At 38.9% G+C, this 16,904-nt stretch overlaps 1 protein-coding gene across 2 annotated transcripts in view; it reads left to right on the top strand.

Moving 5' to 3' along the window:
* Positions 1–16,904, top strand: part of LOC309632456 (metabotropic glutamate receptor 8) — a 646,966-nt gene that overhangs the window by 376,888 nt on the left and 253,174 nt on the right. The window lies entirely within an intron of this gene.

The raw sequence follows: 16,904 nt of genomic DNA, 5'->3' as shown, positions 1-16,904 counted from the left end.
ATGTTTTCTCTCAGGGTCTGAGCCTCCTTATCAGTAAAACGAAGCAGGTGGATTTTGAGTTCTAAATTTGGTGATCAGGGTTAGGATTCGATGACTAATATGAGTCACATCTGAATTTTTGCTGTCAGAAAATGTACCATTTAAGAAGTTTTATTTTACCCTGAGTCATGCACCCCTGCATGAGCATTGAGAATATATTTGATCTAAGCAGATTTAGAAGCTTCAGGAATGATGACATGTTGATTTTGAAAGCATGCTAGATATCCGAGTGAAGAATTCCATGAGGTAGTTAGAGATAAAACTCAAGGAGGAGGATAGAGCTTTAAAAAACATGGAATTTAACAATGCAAATGACATGGAAGGAATGAAAGTGATTGACAACTCCTTAGACATAAACAAAAGAAAAGTATGCAGGCAAATTTCACATATATATTTATTTATCCATTTATTTTCTAATATTTGTAACAGGGATAACTCATTAAGAAATCAATGCTTAACTAGACTGCTTATTTTTTAAAATTTTTAAAATTTCTTATTATGTTAAATTTTTTTTAACATCTTTATTGGAGTATAATTGCTTTACAATGGTGTGTTAGTTTCTGCTTTATAACAAAGTGAATCAGTTATACATATACATATGTCCCCATATCTCTTCCATCTTGCATCTCCCTTCCTTCCACCCTCCCTATCCCACCCCTCTAGGTGGTCACAAAGCACCAAACTGATCTCCCTGTGCTATGCGGCTGCTTCCCACTAGCTATTCATTTTACGTTTGGTAGTGTATATATGTCCATGCCACTCTCTCACTTTGTCCCGGCTTACCCATCCCCCTCCCCGTACCCTCAAGTCCATTCTCTAGTAGGTCTGCATTTTTATTCCCGTCTTGCCCCTAGGTTCTTCATGACCTTTTTTTTTTTTTTTTAGATTCCATATGTATGTGTTAACATACGGTATTTGTTTTTCTCTTTCTGACTTACTTCACTCTGTATGACAGTCTCTAAGTCCATCCACCTCACTACAAACAACTCAGTTTCGTTCCTTTTTATGGGTGGGTAATATTCCATTGTATATATGTACCACATCTTCTTTATTCATTCATCTGTTGGTGGACACTTAGGTTGCTTCCATGTCCTGGCTATTATAAATAGAGCTGCAATGAATATTTTGGTACATGACTCTTCTTGAATTATGGTTTTCTCAGGGTATATGCCCAGCAGTGGGATTGCTAGGTCGTATGGTAGTTCTATTTTTAGTTTTTTAAGGAAACTCCATACTGTTCTCCATAGTGGCTGTATCAATTTACATTCCCACCAGCAGTGCAAGAGGGTTCCCTTTTCTCCACACCCTCTCCAGCATTTACTGTTTCTAGATTTTTTGATGATGGCCATTCTGACTGGTGTGAGATGGTATCTCATTGTAGTTTTGATTTGCATTTCTCTAATGATTAATTATGTTGAGCATTGTTTCATGTGTTTGTTGGCCATCTGTATATCTTCTTTGGAGAAATGTCTATTTAGGTCTTCTGCCCATTTTTGGACTAGGTTGTTTGTTTTTTTGATATTGAGCTGCATGAGCTGCTTGTAAATTTTGGAGATTAATCCTTTGTCTGTTGATTCATTTGCAAATATTTTCTCCCATTCTGAGGGTTGTCTTTTCATCTTGTTTATGGTTTCCTTTGTTGTGCAAAAGCTTTTAAATTTCATTAGGTCCCATTTGTTTATTTTTGTTTTTATTTCCATTTCTCTAGGAGGTAGGTCAAAAAGGATCTTGCTGTGATTTATGTCATAGAGTGTTCTGCCTATGTTTTCCTCTAAGAGTTTGATGGTGTCTGGCCTTACACCTAGGTCTTTACTCCATTTTGAGTTTATTTTTGTGTATGGTGTTAGGGAGTGTTCTAATTTCATTCTTTTACATGTAGCTGTCCAGTTTTCCCAGCACCACTTATTGAAGAGGCTGTCTTAGCTCCACTGTATATTCTTGCCTCCTTTATCAAAGATAAGGTGACCATATGTACCTGGGTTTTTCTCTGGGCTTTCTATCCTGTTCCATTGATCTATATTTCTGTTTCTGTGCCAGTACCATACTGTCCTGATTACTGTAGCTTTGTAGTATAGTCTGAAGTCAGGGAGCCTGATTCCTCCAGCTCCGTTTTTCTTTCTCAAGATTGCTTTGGCTAATCCGGGTCTTTTGTGTTTCCATACAAATTGTGAAATTTTTTGTTCTAGTTCTGTGAAAAATGCCATTGGTAGTTTGATAGGGATTGCATTGAATCTGTAGATTGCTTTGGGTAGTAGAGTCATTTTCACAATGTTGATTCTTCCAGTCCAAGAACATGGTATATCTCTCCATCTGTTTGCATCATCTTTCATTTCTTTCATCAGTGTCTTATAATTTTCTGCATACAGGTCTTTTGTCTCCTTAGGTAGGTTTATTCCTAGATATTTTATTCTTTTTGTTGCAATGATAAATGGGATTGTTTTCTTAATTTCACTTTCAGATTTTTCATCATTAGTGTATAGGAATGCTAGAGATTCCTGTGCATTAATTTTATATCCTGCTACTTTACCAAATTCATTGATTAAGTCTAGTAGTTTTCTGGTAGCATCTTTAGAATTCTCTTTGTATAATATCATGTCATTACAAACAATGACAGCTTTACTTCTTCTTTTCCAATTTGGATTCCTTTTCTTTCTTTTTTTTTTTTTTTTTAAATAAATTTATTTATTTATTTTTGGCTGTGTTGGGTCTTCGTTTCTGTGCGAGGGCCTCCTCTAGTTGTGGCAAGCAGGGGCCACTCCTCATCACAGTGCGCGGGCCTCTCACTATCACGGCCTCTCCCGTTGCGGAACACAGGCTCCAGACGCGCAGGCTCAGCAGCTGTGGCTCACGGGCCCAGCCGCTCCGCGGCATGTGGGATCCTCCCAGACCAGGGCTCGAACCCACGTCCCCTGCGTTGGCAGGCAGACTCCCAACCGCTGCGCCACCAGGGAAGCCCCCTTTTCTTTCTTTTTCTTCTCAGATTGCTGTGTCTAAAACTTCCAAAACTATGTTGAATAATAGTGGTGAGAGTGGGCAACCTTGTCTTGTTCCTGATCTTAATGGAAATGGTTTCAGTTTTTCACCATTGAGGACGATGTTGGCTGTGGGTTTGTTATATATGGCCTTTATTATGTTGAGGAAGGTTCCCTCTATGCCTACTTTCTGGAGGGTTTTTATCATAAATGGGTGCTGAAATTTGTCAAAAGCTTTCTCTGCATCTATTGAGATGATCGTATGGTTTTTCTCCTTCAATTTGTTAATATTGTGTATCACGCTGATTGATTTGCGTATATTGAAGAATCCTTGCATTCCTGGGATAAACCCCACTTGATCATACTGTATGATCCTTTTAATGTGCTGCTGGATTCTGTTTGCTAGTATTTTGTCGAGGATTTTTGCATCTATATTCATCAGTGATATTGGCCTGTAGTTCTCTTTCTTTGTGACATCTTTGTCTGGTTTTGGTATCAGAGTGATGGTGGCCTCCTAGAATGAGTTAGGGAGTGTTCCTCCCTCTGCTATATTTTGGAAGAGTTTGAGAAATATAGGTATTAGCTCTCTCTAAATGTCTGATAGAATTCCCCTGTGAAGCCATCTGGTCCTGGGCTTTTGTTTGTTGGAAGATTTTTAATCAGAGTTTCAATTTCAGTACTTGTGATTGGTCTGTTCATATTTTCTATTTCTTCCTGGTTCAGTCTCGGCACGTTGTGCATTTCTAAGAATTTGTCCATTTCTTCCAGGTTGTCCATTTTATTGGCATAGAGTTGCTTGTAGTAATCTCTCATGATCGTTTGTATTTCTGCAGTGTCAGTGGTTACTTCTCCTTTTTCATTTCTAATTCTATTGATTTGAGTCTTCTCCCTTTTTTTCTTGATAAGTCTGGCTAATGGTTTATCAATTTTGTTTATTTTCTCAAAGAACCATCTTTTACTTTTATTGACCTTTGCTATTGTGTCCTTCATTTCTTTTTCATTTATTTCTGATCTGATCTTTATGATTTCTTTCCTTCTGCTAACTTTGGGGTTTTTTTGTTCTTCTTTTTCTAATTGCTTTAGGTGTAAGGTTATGTTGTTTATTTGAGATGTTTCTTGTTTCTTAAGGTAGGATTGTATTGCTATAAACTTCCGTCTTAGAACTGCTTTTGCTGCATCTCATAGGTTTTGCGTCATCCTGTTTTCATTGTCATTTGTTTCTAGGTATTTTTTGATTCTTTGTTTTCCTCAGTGATCTCTTTGTTATTAAGTAGAGTTTTGTTTAACCTCCATGTGTTTGTATTTCTTACAGATTTTTTCCTGTAATGGATATCTAGTCTCATAGCGTTGTGGTCGGAAAAGATACTTGATACGATTTCAATTTTCTTAAATTTACCAAGGCTTGATTTGTGACCCAAGATATGATCTATCCTGGAGAATGTTCCATGAGCACTTGAGAAGAATGTGTATTCTATTGTTTTTGGATGGAATGTCCTATAAATATCAATTAAGTCCATCTTGTTTAATGTATCATTTAAAGCTTGTGTTTCCTTATTTATTTTCATTTTGGATGATCTGTCCATTGGTGAAAGTGGGGTGTTCAAGTCCCCTACTATGATTGTGTTACTGTCGATTTCCCCTTTTATGGCTGTTAGTATTTGCCTTATGTATTGAGGTGCTCTTAGGTTGGGTGCCTAAATATTAACAATTGTTTTATCTTCTTCTTGGATGGATCCCTTGATCATTATGTAGTGTCCTTCTTTGTCTCTTGTAATAGTCTTTATTTTAAAGTCTATTTTGTTTCATATGAGAATTGCTACTCCAGCTTTCTTTTGATTTCCATTAGCATGAAATATCTTTTTCCATCCCTTCACTTTCAGTCTGTATGTGTCCCTAGGTCTGAAATGGGTCTCTTGTAGACAGCATATACACGGGTCTTGTTTTTGCATCCATTCAGCCAATCTATGCTTTTTGGTTGGAGCATTTAATCCAGTTACATTTAAGGTAATTATCAATATGTATGTTCCTATTACCATTTTCTTAATTTTTTGGTTTTATTATTGTAGGTCTTTCCCTTCTCTGTGTTTCCTGCCTAGAGACGTTCCTTTAGCATTTGTTGTAAAGCTGGTTTGGTGGTGCTGAATTCTCTTAGCTTTTGCCTGTCTGTAAAATTTTAATTTCTCCCTCAAATCTGAATGAGATCCTTGCTGGGTAGAGTAATCTTGGTTGTAGGTTTTTCTCCTTCATCACTTTAAATATGTTCTGCAGCTGTCTTCTGGTTTGCAGAGTTTCTGCTGAAAGATCAGCTGTTAACCTTATGGGTATTCCCTTATGTGTTATTTGTTGTTTTTCCCTTGCTGCTTTTAATATTTGTTCTTTATATTTAATTTTTGATAGTTTGATTAGTATGTGTCTTGGCATGTTTCTCCTTGGATTTATCCTGTATGGGACTCTCTGTGCTTCCTGGACTTGATTAACTATTTCCTTTCCCATATTTGGGAAGTTTTCAACTATAATCTCTTCAAATATTTTCTCAATCCCTTTCTTTTTCTCTTCTTCTTCTGGGACCCCTATAATTCGAAAGTTGGTGCATTTAATGTTGTCCCAGAGGTCTCTGAGACTGTCCTCAATTCTTTCCATTCTTTTTTCTTTATTCTACTCTGCAGTAGCTATTTCCACGATTTTATCTTCCAGGTCACTTATCCGTTCTTCTACCTCAGTTATTCTGCTATTGATCCCTTCTAGAGAATTTTTAATTTCATTTATTGTGTTGCTCATCACTGTTTGCTCTTTTCTTCTAGGTCCTTGTTAAACGTTTCTTGTATTTTCTCCATTCTATTTCCAAGATTTTGGATCATCTTTACTATCATTATTCTGAATTCTTTTTCAGGTAGACTTCCTATTTCCTCTTCATTTGTTAGGTCTGGTGGGTTTTTACCTTGCTCCTTCATCTGCTGTGTGTTCCTATGTCTTCTCATTTTGCTTAACTTACTGTGTTTGGGGTCTCCTGTTCACAGGCTGCAGGTTCGTAATTCCCGTTGTTCTTGGTGTCTGTCCCCAGTGGCTAAGGTTGGTTGAGTGGGTTGTGTAGGCTTCCTGGTGGAGGGGACTAGTGCCTGTGTTCTGGTGGATGAGGCTGGATCTTGCTTTCTGGTGGGCAGTTCCACGACTGGTGCTGTGTTTTGGGGTGTCTGTGGCCTTATTATGTGTTTAGGCAGCCTCTGTGCTAATGGATGGGTTTATGTTCCTGTCTTGCTAGTTGTTTGGCATAGGGTGTCCAGCACTGTAGCTTGCTGGTCGTTGAGTGGAGCTGGGTCTTGGCATTGAGATGGAGATCTCTGGGAGATTTTCGCCGTTTGATATTACATGGAGCTGGGAGGTCTCTTGTGTACCAGTGTTCTGAGCTTGGCTCTCCCACCTCAGTGGCACAGCCCTGGCGCCTGGCTGGAGCATCAAGAGCCTGTCCTCCACACGGAAAAAGAGAAAAAGGGAAAAAAATATATATATCGTTGCTCCCAAAGTCCACCTCCTCAATTTGGGATGATTTGTTTTCTATTCAGGTATTCCACAGATGCAGCGTATATCAAGTTGATTGTCGAACTTTAATCTGCTGCTCCTGAGGCAGCTGGGAGGGTTTTCCCTTTCTCTTCTTTGTTCGAACAGCTTCCGGGTTCAGCTTTGGATTTGGCCCCGCCTCTGCGTGTAGGTCGCCTGAGGGCGTCTGTTCTTCGCTCAGACAGGACGGGGTTAAAGGAGCAGCTGCTTCGGGGGCTCTGGCTCACTCAGGCCGGGGAGAAGGAGGGGTACGGATGCGGGGCGAGCCTCCGGCGGCAGAGGCCAGCATGACGTTGCACCAGCCTGAACTGCGCCGTGTGTTCTCCCGGGTAAGTTGTGCGTGGTTCACGGGACGCTGGCAGTGGTGGGCTGCACCGGCTCCCGGGAGGGGCTGTGTGGAGAGTGACCTGGGCTCGCACACAGGCTTCTTGGTGGCGGCAGCCGCAGCCTTAGCGTCTCATGCCCGCCTCTGGGGTCCGCGCTCATAGCCGCGGCTCGTGCCCGTCTCTGGAGCTCCTTTAAGCGGCGCTCTGAATCCCCTCTCCTCGTGCACCAGGAAACAAAGAGGCGAGAAAAAGTCTCTTGCCTGTTCGGCAGCTGCAGACATTTTCCCGGACTCCCTCCCGGCTAGCTGTGGTGCACTAACCCCTTCAGGCTGTGTTCACGCCGCCAACCCCCGTCCTCTCCCTGCGATCCGACCGAAGCCGGAGCCTCAGCTCCCAGCCCCGCCCGCCCCTGCGGGTGAGCAGACAAGCCTCTCGGGCTGGTGAGTGCTGCTCGGCGCCGAGCCTCTGTGCGGGAATCTCTCCGCTTTGCCCTCCGCACCCCTGTGGCTGCGCTCTCCTCCGTGGCTCCGAAGCTTCCCCCCTCTGCCACCCTCAGTCTCCGCCCGCGAAGGGGCTTCCTAGTGTGTGGAAACCTTTCCTCCTTCACGGCTCCCTCCCACTGGTGCAGGCCCCGTCCCTATTCTTTTGTCTTTTTTTTTTTCTTTTTTCTTTTGCCCTACCCAGGTACGTGGGGGAGTTTCTTGCCTTTTGGGAGGTCTGAGGTCTCCTGCCAGCGTTCAGTAGGTGTTCTGTGGGAGTTGTTCCACATGCAGATGTATTTCTGATGTATTTGTTGGGAGGAAGGTGATCTCCGCATCTTACTCTTCCGCCATCTTGAAGCCTTCTCTCTAGACTGTTTATTATTAATTACAAAAGTTTTACTTAGAAGGCATATAAAAATTTGAAAACAATTTGAATTGCCACGTATTTTTGTTATGATAGTTAGCAAATGTTTGACATATCTGGAATAGCTGAGGCCAATTGTATTTTGAGAACATTGTTGAATTTTGTATGTCTCAGTCAGAGAGCCTGGACATAGATAGAATTCTGCTCATGACAGAGACAACTTCGGAAAATATTGAGATCAGGAACAGAGAGATTCACATTTTTGGTTTATTTGTCCTCAGTTACATCTAGTTAATTTGAATTAGTGCATTTCTCTGCTTATACTCTGTGTGCCCAGTTAGAGTCTGAGTATAGAGTATAGGTGGGCATTTAACTCTTGAGCTAGACTTCCTAGGTTCAAGTCCTAGCTCTGTATCATTGGGAAAGTTATTTCACTATCTGAGTGTTAGTTTCCCCAAGTGGTCATTGACATAATAATAGTACCCACCTTATAAGGGTTTGTGAGAGTTAAATTAAATAATATATACAAAACACTTAGGCTAATACCTAATATACAGTTTATAAGCATAAGTTGGTTTTCTCCTCTTAGTTATTAAAGTAAGTTTTGCTTTTACCAAGCCCAGATTTAAAAAGTTCTGTATCTTAAACAAACAAACGAACAAAAAACATCTATGCTCAGTAGATTTGCTCATGTACAGAATTTTTAAAAATGCAATGAGTGTGGTTGTTTTTGAGTTGACTTGTCAATTTCATCAAAAAGCCAGATGGAGTGCACTGTGCAGATACAATTTAGGTTAAAAACTCCTCAATGAACGTTATCAAAGGTGAAACAATAGTGATACATGCAGAAGAGGAAAACTACACTTTATAAAATTATATGTGTGTGTGCATGCGTGTGTGTGTGTGTGTTTTAAACTGTAGTAGAAAGCCTAAATGTCTAGCATAATACTAGACACTTGATAACTATTTGGTAGATTCTTTTTATTAATACAAAATGAATTTTAAGTTTTTTATAATCTGAGTGCTTGATAACTGTGTTTAAAGAAAAAAGAAATTTCTCAAAAGTTATCTCAGTTTTCTCCCTCTGAGAACTCTGACATATGCCTGATGGATATAGATTTTCACTTTAAAAATTAAAGAGGGGCTCCAATGAGTTTAGTTGTTTTCTTCGATGATGAAATGCTCTGCAGAGGTGGACCAAGAAGAGTGATAAATCTTTGATGCACTTGTGTAATATATGGGGTACACTGCTGAGAATATCTGGTTTTGAGGTTTCAGTGGCAGAAAACCAACTGCAGAGAATCTGGATATTCTAGTATAGCTCTGACCTTAAATGTTTTACACACTGGAAAGAATAATGCACAGTTTCAAAAAAGTTAACATGGTCCCAAAAGAAGGTGAGGATTTTTTTCCCCTTTCCATACAACTTTAATCACACTGTATTAAACAGGTACTAGCCCTAATCCTAACCCTAACCCTAACCCTAACCCTAACCCTAACCCTAACCCTAACCCTAACCCTAACTAGTATGACCTAATTTTAAAACAGAGGGCTCTTTAAAGTACTGCTACTTGAGACGATCTAAACAGAGTCTTAGCAGTTAAAAGAATTAATGCTCCTAATATTCCTTTTGGGAAGTAGCTTCCACGGAGGACAAGCAGGTCTGGACTGAAGAAGCTATGGGAAGGGAATGGCTTTCTTCCTCCAGGATCCTAATCATGTGATCTCTTGCTTACCAAACTTTGCCAGCACTTCAGAATGAAGAGGAAAAAAGGGAAAAAACAGGAAAATAGGGAAAAAAGAGTGCAGAACAACCCTTAGAAGAGTTTGCTCATCTTCAGAACTAAAGACAGAGAGTAGAAGTTCCCCCAAGAATAGCAGAGTTGCTTTCCTTCCCTCCATCCTATGCAAACACAAAGACCAGGAGCAAGAGCAGGTTTTCATGCCAAGCCAAAGGCCAAGCACCCAGGTCATTTAAAGACATAGACAGGTTTACTCTCTGAGTGTCATTTGCTGTGGGCTGGCAATGCTGGCAAATGCTTTATGCAAAGGATAAAGCATAAAGGATAATTTGGATCCATGAACATAATGCATCTTATGAATCATATGTATTAGAAGTATTTTAATTTCTCGTTGTTATCAAACCAAACTTGGGTCTGCTCACCTAACACGCAGCAAAGCCAATCTACTGGTACTGGGTTGTGGTGAAGGAAAGTGCAGAGTTTATTGCAGGGCCAAGCGAGGAGAATAGGCATCTCATGCTCAAAAGACCTGAACTCCCTGATGGCTTTCAGGGGAGGGTCTTTAAAGACAGTGTGAAAAGAGAGGGTCGCAGGGTACGTGATCAGCTCATGCACAGTTCTCTGACTGGTTGCTGGTGAGGTAACAGGATAATGTTTGGGGAATCTCAGTCATCAACCTTCTGGTTTCAACTACTCTGGGGTCTACTTGATGGTGGTCAGCATGCAGTTAGCTTTTTCCCCTGGGTAGGGGTTTTAGTATTTGCAAAATAAGTCAAGGACATGACTCAGGATACTACCTGTAGCCCTTGAGGAGGAGCTAAAGGTCCTTGACTTTATTTTATGGCTAAACTATTATTATTTTGTCTTGCTTGGCTCCTTTCCTTTGTTTCTGCTTTTTTTTTTTTCTCTTCTCTGATTAAATTTGCTCTTTGGAACTCAGGAAAAGCCTAGGGAGGTTAAAGTTTCCTACAAACAAGAGGTGGGGGACACAGGGGTTCTGTCCCCAGGAAGGCCCCACAGGGTTCTTCTCTATTTCATCATGATCAACCACAAAATTATCTATTTAACACTTCCCCTTTTATTTAATAATTCTAGTGTTTACTGTGGACAAGTATAATTATCTGTAATGCTTAGAGATGAATTTAATTTTACTTCTATAAGTCATTTTCTGAAGACAGTCATTCTTATAAGTTTTAATGCAATATACACAAAATAGTTTACTAACCACTTTTGTCACGTGCTGGCAACCTCTGTAACATCAGAATGACTAGATGTTGTAATCTTAGGACTCATTTGTCCATTAGATACTCAGCAAAATAAAATGAAATGCACAGAACATACAGGACAGTGGTTAATCTTTTTTTTTTTTTTTTTAATAGAAGCAAGCACATTTCTTTTTATTTATTTATTTATTTATTTATGGCTGTGTTGAGTCTTCGTTTCTGTGCGTGGGCTTTCTCTAGTTGTGGCAAGTGGGGGCCACTCTTCATCGCGGTGCGCGGGCCTCTCACTATCGCGGCCTCTCTTGTTGCGGAGCACAGGCTCCAGACGCGCAGGCTCAGTAGTTGTGGCTCACGGACCCAGTTGCTCCGCAACATGTGGGATCTTCCCAGACCAGGGCTTGAACCCGTGTCCCCTGCATTGGCAGGCGGATTCTCAACCACTGCGCCACCAGGGAAGCCTGGTTAATCTTGTCTTACAAGTGAAACTGCTGACATGGAGGCCTCTGCACTGCCTTCTCCCCCCAGCCGGTTCACACACACAGTGCGTACTTCTCAGAGGTGGTTTGGCCAGTCCATTTCCAAAAGACAAATTTCATATGATTTTTAACAAAAGGATATTTACAAAATGTGTTATTTTACTGTCTCTAAACATAAATCAGGCACTTCATAGCATCTACAGAGATTAGATATTTCAAAAAAGTACTTAGCATGGTTAACTATCTATATAGTTGTGAGTAATAAAATGCGCACACAGGGGGATGGGCATCATATGAAAACATTTCCGAAGTCTGACCAGCTTGGCATAGTGAGCCATCCTGTTCCTCTTCATGGCCCTGGGCTCCACCTCCTCTAACCTATGAACAGACATGGATATGGGTGATTCCTGGTGTCTCTTCTAGTGGTGGTCTAAACATTCCATTTCCCAAAGTCATTCTCAGAAAACATTTCTTTCCCATGATTTTTTTCTTCCTTTTTCTTTCAAAAGGGCACATTTAAGATGTGGGATTTTCTATCAGATGTCAGAACTTCTTTACATCTAGAAGGCCCAGACGTAGCAAAATAAGACTTAAAAAAATTCAGCTCTATGGAGGTATAGTTGACAAATAAAATTAAGATATTTAAAGTGTACATCGTGATGATTTGGTATACCTATACATTGTGAAAGGATTCCCCCCCCATGGAGTGAATTAACACATCCACCACTCCACATTTTTATTTTTCTGCACTTATTTATTTATTTATTTTGGCGAGAACTTTCAAGTTCTTTTCTCTTAGCAAATTTCCATTGTACGATACAGTGTTTTCTTTTAAAACGATGGGGGAAACTTGAGAGCACCTGCTTCATATTATATATGCAGGCCTTCTATAAATGGCCAGCAAAATTTCCCCGAGGGTGGTGGGCACTTCGTGTGGGCCCAACGGGGGATCCTGTTGTATCATTTCCCTCTTCCAGGGTCAAGGTCTGGTGGAATAGACTCCAACCATTTCCGCTTTCTGCTCCTTCTGGGCCCCTTAAGGGGCGGGACGGGGTAGCATCTTGCTCACTAGGGGACAGAGGGGTCACCCCAGGCCCAGGACCTGCGTGGCTCCGTGGCTTGAGGCTGAGGTGGCCGAGCTCAAGTTCTTTCTGGTGTCTGGGCGCTGCCTCTCTTCTCCGCCTGCCACGCCCCCGCCCACCGGTGCCCTTTCCTGGAGTGTGGAGGGCTCAGCGACTGCCCCAGGGCTGGAGCCAGAGCCCGGAGACCCGCGGGCTCTATAGGGGTGAGATCACAGGAGGGCTGGGCTGCTGCTGCCTCAGGGCCTGGGCCTGGGCCTGGGCCTGGCCGCCGGGCTCTGGGCCCTCAGCTCACCCAGGCCGAGAGGGCCCCAGGCGGCGCTCCACTAATGACCACCTCTCTACCGGAACTTCTTTATTTTCACATTTCACTTTTTCTGATTAACATTTTAAGATGGATAAGTATCCTAGAGGTCCTGATTATATGATTTTTCTGCTGTAAACTGTTACTAAGATGGAGACACTTTATAAATACTTTTAGATGTATTTTTTTAATTAATTTTTATTGGAGTATAGTTGCTTTACAATGTTGTGTTAGTTTCTACTGTACAGCAAAATGAATCAGCTATACGTATACATATATCCCCTCTTTTTTGGATTTCCTTCCCATTTAGGTCACTACAGAGCATTGAGTAGAGTTCCCTGTGCTATACAGTAGGGTCTCATCAGTTATCTATAGATGTATTGTTGATTGATTACGTCTCATGAATACCATTTAAGATCGCATCCCTGGTTTGCAGATTACACCCTTTCTAATACAGGTGGATGACAGTATTTTGTCCCCCTCCGCTTGTCTTTGTCTCTCCTTTCACCACCTCAGTTTTCCTGTCCTCCCATCTCTGTTCGCTGGCTTTCCTCTCTTGCTTTCACTCCTCTCATTTCTGTGTTAGCATTCCTACCACAGTCTTTGTTCCCCCAGACCCTTTTTTGACAGGGTCCTTTTTTTTCTCACTTCTCCTTTTTTTTTTTTTCTCACTTCCCCTTTTAATCTCTCTTTCTGATATTGCAATAAATATAGAGAGAAATGCAAAGAATTACATACTGGGATTTACCATATTATAAAGAATTTCTGTTCTTTCTCCTTTGCCAATGATTCATTACTTGAAAGTATTGACATCAGTTTCCAGATATTCATAAATGTCTCTAGTCAATACATATAAATTTCAAATAAACCTCTAGTGGTTTTGGTGAGAAAGTGCCCAATTTATTACTTTCTTTCATTTCTTGTAAATCGCAGCAGTGAGAGTTTGGAACACGGCTGCATCGGGAGGTTGTAAGAAATCAGCCTATGCAAATGAGTTTTTTATTTCCTTAGAACCCCTCATACTAGTGACTCAAGTTGGTTAAAGCTCACTGAACTGTTTAGTTCCTGGTGTTTCAGTACTGCGTCCTGATCGTGTATCAGAAGTACAGCAATGATGGTTTCTTTTAGTTCTGTTAACCATAGAAAAACACACACGCCTGGAAATATATAAAAGAACCAATCTCTCTGAACTAAGATTTTATAATCCCATGCTTTTTAGAGAGATCAAAATATCAAAGAGGCTGGTGTCTCATATAATTTTATATTGCTGTGATAATAATTATTCATAGTGACCCCAAATCATGTCATTTTTTGGTCAGATCTTTAATTCTTAGAGAAAAACCTTTCCAGGTTGGTAGTCACCTTAAAAAATACCACTGTGCTCACACCATATGAAAAAGTAATTGAAAATGATTGAAGACTTAAATGTAAGCTCTAAAACTATAAAACTCTAAAGCAGGAGTTCCAGAAGTACAACATAGAAAGAATGAAGGAGAAGCAATAGCCAAATATGTAATGATAGAGAATAACCCCGATATAAAGAATGAAACGGGTCCTTGGGCTAATGAACAAGCAGGTCCACTTGGACACATCAGAGTGAAAATGTGAAACGCAAAGACAAAAGGAAAGCTTTAAAGATGCCAAAGAGAAAAGAAATTATCCATAATAGTTCAGCAATAAAACTAACAGCAGCAGAAAAATATTTTTAAATGTTGAAGGAAGAATAACAATAGTTATAAATCTATACTCAAACTATCATACAAGAATAGAAGGAAATGAAGATATTTTATATCATATAAGACTTAGAGAATTTGCCTCTTAGACTCTTTTTGAAGGAGCTACTAACTTTAAAAGAAGAAAATTGATTCTACAAGTAAGCAATATAAGAAGCAATGATTTTCAAAAAGTGGCTAGCATTGGAAATAAAGTTCTCGACAACAATGATGTGTTTGAGAGGCTGGAATTAAGCCTTCCCAAACTCCTTGCATTGTTCAGAAGAAATATAAAAATATTAATTATCCTAACACATCATTATATAATTACGCATGTTAAAAATTTAAGGTTAATAATTAAAAGAATAAAAGTGCAATTATAGCTTAGAAATCCCTAGAGGCATAAAAGGATGTGTGGTACTGAAAAGTTGATCAATCCAATGGGAGTGAGAAAAGGAGAAAAAATAGAAACAACCAAAAGGATGGTAAATAGGTAATACAAAATACATTGGTGGAAATAGATGTCAAATATCAATAGTTACAGTAAAACTCAACAATTAAAACACAGAAAAATATCAGATTAAAATCCATCTAAAAAGTGGCAGATTACACACAGAAATACACTTACATGTGATTGTATATGTATGTATGCCTATGTGCACTTGTATATATGTCATATAATTAAAAATAAAAAGTGATATCCAGGCAAATTCGAGTGAAAAGAAAAAAAAAAGGTGGTATAGTCAGTTAAAATCAGAAAAAAATAAATTTTATTGTAAAGTATTAGTAGGTATAAAGAGAAATAAATTAATAAAAAATCATTCATCAAAAGATATGACAATTATGAACTTACAAAACAAAAACCACAGTAAGGTGACATTAACAAAACTGTAATCCAAATGGGAGATGTTATGAACACATCTCTCAGAAATTAATAAATTAATCAGACCAAAATATTTAGAAAGGATATAGAAGATTTGAATAACTCAATTAACAAAGTTGATCTGACAGTTGTATATATAAGTGCACACTCAACAAATGTGAACATCTCTTTTCTTTATGCATGCGGAATTCAAGGCAGTTTCTTATGGAGTTACAAGTGCACACTCTGGAGTTTCACTGACTAAGTTTGAATCTTAGCACCACAATGTACTAGGTGTGCTACGTGGTTACTTTATCTTGCTATGCCTCAGATTCCTCATTTGTAAATTATAGGTAATAATAGTACTTATGACTTTTGTGAGTTTTAACAAGTTGAAACATGTAAACTGTTTACAATAGTGCATAACACATGGTAAACATTTAACCAACATGAGTTGGTATTATCATTATATAATGCTGCAAAAAAAGTAGCATAAAATTCTATGAAATAATTCAATAAAATTAGGCACCAACTATAAAAAATAGCCCAAACTCTCCCATACAGCTGGAAATTGAAAAATAGGCCTCTAAATAATTAATGAGTTAATGAAGAACATAAAATAGATATCATACAATATTTATAATTGAATGATAGTGAATATAGTACATATAATAACTTGTGGGCTACAGTAATCACTTAAAGGGGAGTTTCTAATTATAAATGTATACATTAGAAAATAATTCATTTGAAAATAAATGAATGAGGGTTCAATACAAGCAGTTAGAAAATAAACAGCAGAGAACCTACAGAGAAGTGGGAGGAGGAAAATCGTATGAAAAGGAGCACGAAGTAATAAAATGGCAAACAAAAACAATAGCGGTATTACTAATAAAATACAAAGGATGCTTTTTTGAAAAGGATGTTAAAATAGACAAGCCCATGATGAAATTGATCATTGAAAAAGGGCATGCATAGACACATATAGGCAATTAGAGGAATAAAAAAGGATAAAATTTCAGATCTAGTGAAGATTTTTAAATCCTGAGAGACTATTCGGAACATGTTATGCGAAATAACTTAAGTAACTTGCTATCTTAGGTTAACTGAACAATTTTTTAAGAAAATATAAATTTTCAATATCAACACAGGAAGAAAGAGAAAATCTGAATTTACTAATAACAATTTAAAATATTAAGTTTATAGTAAGAATGCTGCTCTCTTCCTCAAGGATGTATGCCATCAGTTATTATTTATTGTAGCTAAGTCCTAGCCTATGCAATAAGACAAGAGGAACATATAGGAATTGGAATAAAAAAGACCATATAGGGATTTGAAAATAAGTAACAAAATTATTGTTTGAAGAATATAAGTTTATTGTAAGAAAATTTATAGACAGATTTTTTTTTTTGCTGTAGACCATTTTTAAAGTCTTTATTGAATTTGTTACAATATTGCTTCTGTTTTACGTTTTGGTTTTTTGGCTGTGAGGCATGTGGGATCTTAGCTCCCTGACCAGGGATTGAACCTGCACCCCCTGAACTGGAAGGCATAGTCTTAACCCCTGGACCACCAGGGAAGTCCCCAGACAGATTTTAGAAGTAATAATTTTGTTGGATATAAGAATTATTTAAGAATCCTTTTATGTTACAGAAACAAACAGAAATGTCATTACAGGTTTTAAAATTCAAAATGATTCCTGGAAGATACCTAGTTATTAATTTATATTTTGTACCTTTATTGCAAAATAGAACAGACATCTCAGAAACTG

Source organism: Balaenoptera borealis (assembly GCF_965194805.1).
Source record: "Balaenoptera borealis genome assembly, chromosome: 7".
Classification (NCBI taxonomy): Eukaryota; Metazoa; Chordata; class Mammalia; order Artiodactyla; family Balaenopteridae; genus Balaenoptera; species Balaenoptera borealis.
Note: the sequence above shows the minus strand (reverse complement) of the source record. Positions and strands in the feature narration are given on the sequence as shown.